The sequence below is a fragment of the Gymnogyps californianus genome, chromosome 5, assembly GCF_018139145.2.
Source record: "Gymnogyps californianus isolate 813 chromosome 5, ASM1813914v2, whole genome shotgun sequence".
Taxonomy (NCBI): Eukaryota; Metazoa; Chordata; class Aves; order Accipitriformes; family Cathartidae; genus Gymnogyps; species Gymnogyps californianus.
The window spans coordinates 51,038,738-51,043,201 of record NC_059475.1 but is presented as its reverse complement, the minus strand read 5'-3'; the positions used below and the strand labels follow the sequence as shown (position 1 = coordinate 51,043,201).

At 35.8% G+C, this 4,464-nt stretch overlaps 1 long non-coding RNA gene across 1 annotated transcript; it reads left to right on the top strand.

The window, feature by feature from the left end:
* The first annotated feature begins 243 nt into the window (after positions 1 to 243).
* Positions 244 to 3,848, top strand: LOC127017296 (uncharacterized). Its single transcript, XR_007766561.1, has 3 exons — positions 244 to 441; positions 925 to 1,004; positions 3,087 to 3,848. It is a non-coding gene; the product is annotated as an uncharacterized LOC127017296 (long non-coding RNA).
* The last annotated feature ends 616 nt before the right edge of the window (positions 3,849 to 4,464 follow it).

The window sequence follows — 4,464 nt, the reverse complement described above, 5'->3', positions numbered from 1 at the left end:
AAATCTTCAAAAAAATTAAAGATGTACAATATTTTTGTTGATACTTTTGGCCTTCATAAAAATCCTTTGGTAATGTTTTCATATTTAATGAGTAAAGTTGGCTGCTTTTTGGTAACTCTTCAGCTCCAAAGAAAAACAGAAGAAAGCATGTTTCCAGGACCAGAGATAAGGACATTATTTGTATTTATAGGGAGACTAAAAAGAAAGGTTAATTCTTAATTTCTTCTTCTGTCAGGTATTTGCTTCAATTTCAATGCCGTTTGGGAGAGAAGAAAATCTGTAGTGAGATAATCTGGAGTCTTGGGAGAAGAAGAATTAGAAGAAGAGTTAATTTGGTTATGCAAAAAGATATTGCTTTCTTTAAATATCCAAGCAAGTTTTGGAGTGCTGTTACCAGGGGTGAAGGATGTGAAACATCAGGAATAAATAGGGTGGAAAAAGGTAAGCATATGAAATCAGACAGTAGTTTTTCATGTTACCTGGGATAATCGGTTCCTTCTTTCTCCAAGTACAGGGTAAAAAGAGATTCCAGTGAAACAGAGAAGCTACATTTCAAATGCAGATCAGCTTGCATAGGAAATGCAGAAATTTCAGGCCCAGCTCTAATCATCACAGCCTCTCTTGTCTAGTGAGGCTGTCCCACCAGCTGTCAGCATATTGGTTTGAGTTTATCTCCACAATTTAAGAGTGCTCTTTTTGTCTTTCACAGCACACTGATGAAATATAACTTGTAAAGGCAGGGAGCAGTGGAATCATAAATTCTCACTTTTCTTAAAGAGCATGTGTCAGAGTAATTGCAATGGCTCTGATGTGAGGAGTAAAAGAGTGAAAAAAGGAATGCTCTGATTAGCAAACGCTGTCCTATGGCCAACTAGGTACTTCTGTAACATGCACAGAATTTCATAAACGTGTTCTTTTTATCAGAAACAATACAGAAATTTGGGGCCCAGGCTGCAAAGAAGTTGAAGTGAAGCATGTGAACCATTCCAGAGAAATCAGTGCAGGTAAGCCTTCCCTCAGACCTTCAGGATTAGGCTGATAACAGCAAAGCAATGTATCTTTTATAATCCATGGAGCCTATTAAAATCAGAAATATTTCTGAAACCTAAATGAAATCTAAACCTCGTTTGTTAGATTTCATCTAACAAGGAAGTCTTGAGTTATTTATGAAACCACATTTCTTGGTGCTAAACAGTCGCTATTATAATTCATTAGCTTTTATAATGTGCCCACTAGAAAGCTTTTCTGAGTTTTTGGAAAGCATGTTAAAGTAAAAAATCCTCTAGACAAATAATTCATAGAATTAAACCCACAATATATTCTGAACCAACCAAAATTATTAGACAGAAACTATGGTCTTACTGAGCATTTATTCCAGTTATTATTGGAATCTTAAATGAAACATTTTTTAAATGTTTTACATATTTTTCGTACTTGAAATGAGACACACAGACTACTGGAATTTGAGACAGGCCTATGGCCTTCCCCTTCTGGCTTAATTCCATCATGTCAAAGACTGTGATAATTGCTGGAGTAACAGTGAAGGATGGATATCCTACATAGGACCTTCATCTCTTACAACTTCAACTATATCAGCAAACTATAATGCTCGCTCTCCTCTGATGTATCTTGTTACAAAACCTTTCTTAGCTTTCAAGATTATTCTCTTTCTAAAAAGTCACTTCCAGTCCATCTATTTTACACAGGAACCCTGATCCTGCTATGTTCTGAGCTACAGTCTTGACTTGTAGAACAAAACCCCCTAAGTTTATGAAGGAAAGCAATTTGCAGGTTTATTTCATTAAGGAAATAACCGCCTTTTGTTTGATATATTTGGAATGATCTGTTTTAGTGAACTAATTTTAAAACAGTGGATAGGAATCCTCTACCTCACTGCTACTCAAAATCATGAATCATACCCCTAAACCAGAAAACTAGAAGGTTGTGTAAGCCAATTGTATTCCCCTTTAATAAAGACTGAGAAAGTCTAGCTCCTGTAAAATGACAAGAATGGTTCTTTGAGAGACTTGTTTGAAGATGCAGTATTTTATTTTTCCTTTGAAAACTTTTTTTAGAGCTCTGTAAAATGAGCCATGGGTAACTGGGAATCTGACTAGCTCTAAATTGCACCCCTGTAAGAGAAACATAAAGGCCCAAAAAATAATGGGTTGCATCCTCCTCCTTTCTACTGAAAAATGAAGTGAAAACATAAAAACATCAACTGGTAAGAATGACCATATAGCCTGGATCAGACCCAAAAAAACCCAAAACCACCACAAAAACCAGCCCAGTCTCTTCCCCCTGAGAACGGACAAAAGTAGATGCCTAGAGAAGAGTATAAAAGCACGGCAGTCATAGATGATACACCCATTTAATGTTTTCTAGTCTCCAATCATTTTCAGTTCTGGCGGTCTCTGAGCTCTAGCATGACTGGTATGCTCAAAACCCCTTAATGAAACAGATGTGCTTGCCATGTGTTACCAAAATGGACCTTTAGCTCCCACCACGCTTTTTGGAAAGGAGCTAGACAGCTCAATGACCTGTTATATGGAGAACCATTTCCTTTGGAAATTGCCTCCAATTAGATTCATCCAATGCTCTGTTGTTCCTGGCTTGCAGGAGAGTATAAACAGTTGATCACTATCTATTATCTATGTCATTCATGATTTTTGAAGACCTATACCATATACCCTTCAGTTATTTCATTTTAAAAAGGGAATCCTAACTTACTTAGAATCTACCCCATTTTATTTTTTTGGACTGTCAATATTGTTCTGCTTTAAACTTTCTTCAATTCTACTCTCTTCTTTATGAGATGGAGAGGAGAACAGAAAGTATTCAAGATACTGTGAATTGATACGCTAGTAAAGTAAAAGCACAACAAGCAAACACTGTTGGAAAAGAAGAAGAGATGTCAAAAGTTATGAGAAACAGTTTTATTATCTTAGCACTGTATCTTTATCCCTTTCTCATATGTGGGAATGCCTCTTTTGTGTCCTGAGGACCAAAACATTTGGATTAGTTTATCTTTCAGCCAAATAGCTAAACCAAACCTTTAAACTTTTTTTTTTTTGATTCATTAACAGGACCAAAATTGTTTTCTCTGCCTCAGAGGTCATAAGAAATTACTTCCTCTGCATGCCATCTGTGAGGGTGTGATTTCTGGAGTAGTCACACATGTAATGAGCTGTACCTCCCTCCCACTGGTCATTTCTTCATGCTGCTTCCACCTGCATAGACTCAGACTGCCTGCTGAGAGGTTACTTGGGTGTACTCAGCTACATGAAGAATATGTAAACAGAGCCAAAGCACTTCATACTACAGTGATTCCAGTAGTAGCGATCAGGAAAACCTGTACGATTTTAAACTGTGTCAAAAAGAAATAGAGTGCCTTTTCAATAGTGTGCATTGATGGTGTGTATGCCTCATATCTAAAGATTCACTGGAAATTTTCTGTTTCACTGAAGATATTACTGAAAGGTGGACTGAGTAAAGCCAAGCACACCTGTTCTTTCTTCTGTTGTTTCTCCATGTGAAAACATTTACCTAGTGTCTTACCATTGGCGGCTTTGCTGTTGTTGGGTTTGGCATATATCCTCTTGTAGGCTTGATGAATAGAAATGTGTGAAAATAGTGTCATATGGCCTAAAAGTGGAGTAACATCAGGCTGTAAACAACAGCATAAAGTGCTAGTAAGTCTGCAGTGTAAATACACACTAGATGATAAAACAAGCCAACTGATGATATTTCATGGATTTATACTAGCTGAAGTTAACTGATCCTCCTCCAAACTCAATCAATCACAGTTCTCTTTGGAGCTGTTTATGATATTACTAAGTTCTAGAGAAATACAGATAAAAGTCTGATTTATTTTTTCAAGTTGATTTAAAAATAGACTTTTATTTCAGTTTTATCGTTTTAAAAATAAAACTGAAATATAGTGACTAATATATATTTTCATAAACCATCTTATAATGAGCTTTGAAAGCGAACTTTCCGCTACCATAGATAATTTTGTAGTGACTGTAGGGCTATTCATAATGCTTCAAAAATAACAGCAAAATATATTATAGGAGCTTGTAATTACAAAACACTCATAAGCAAGGTGAAGACATTTACATATAGATTGTAGTTGAAAACAGTGATGGCTATATGAGTGCTTTATAATATTTACACAATATCACCTGTTTAGCTCTTGTTATAGTCAATTATTTTAAGATGGGAGATATATTTTTAGTAATTGTCATTGTATTACTTGATTACAAAAAGCATGTGTTTTATATGAAAGACAGACACAGTATTCCTCAGAGAAAAACCTGCATGAAGGAAGATGAAGCGATTGTGATTTTCTCTTCTGAAGGGAATTAGGTTATTATTATCACTTGATGGAGAAACTAGACCATAACTGGCTAAACCAAGGAACTGTGCCTTACTTATTAGTGTGATCTGATTTTCTAAAAACTT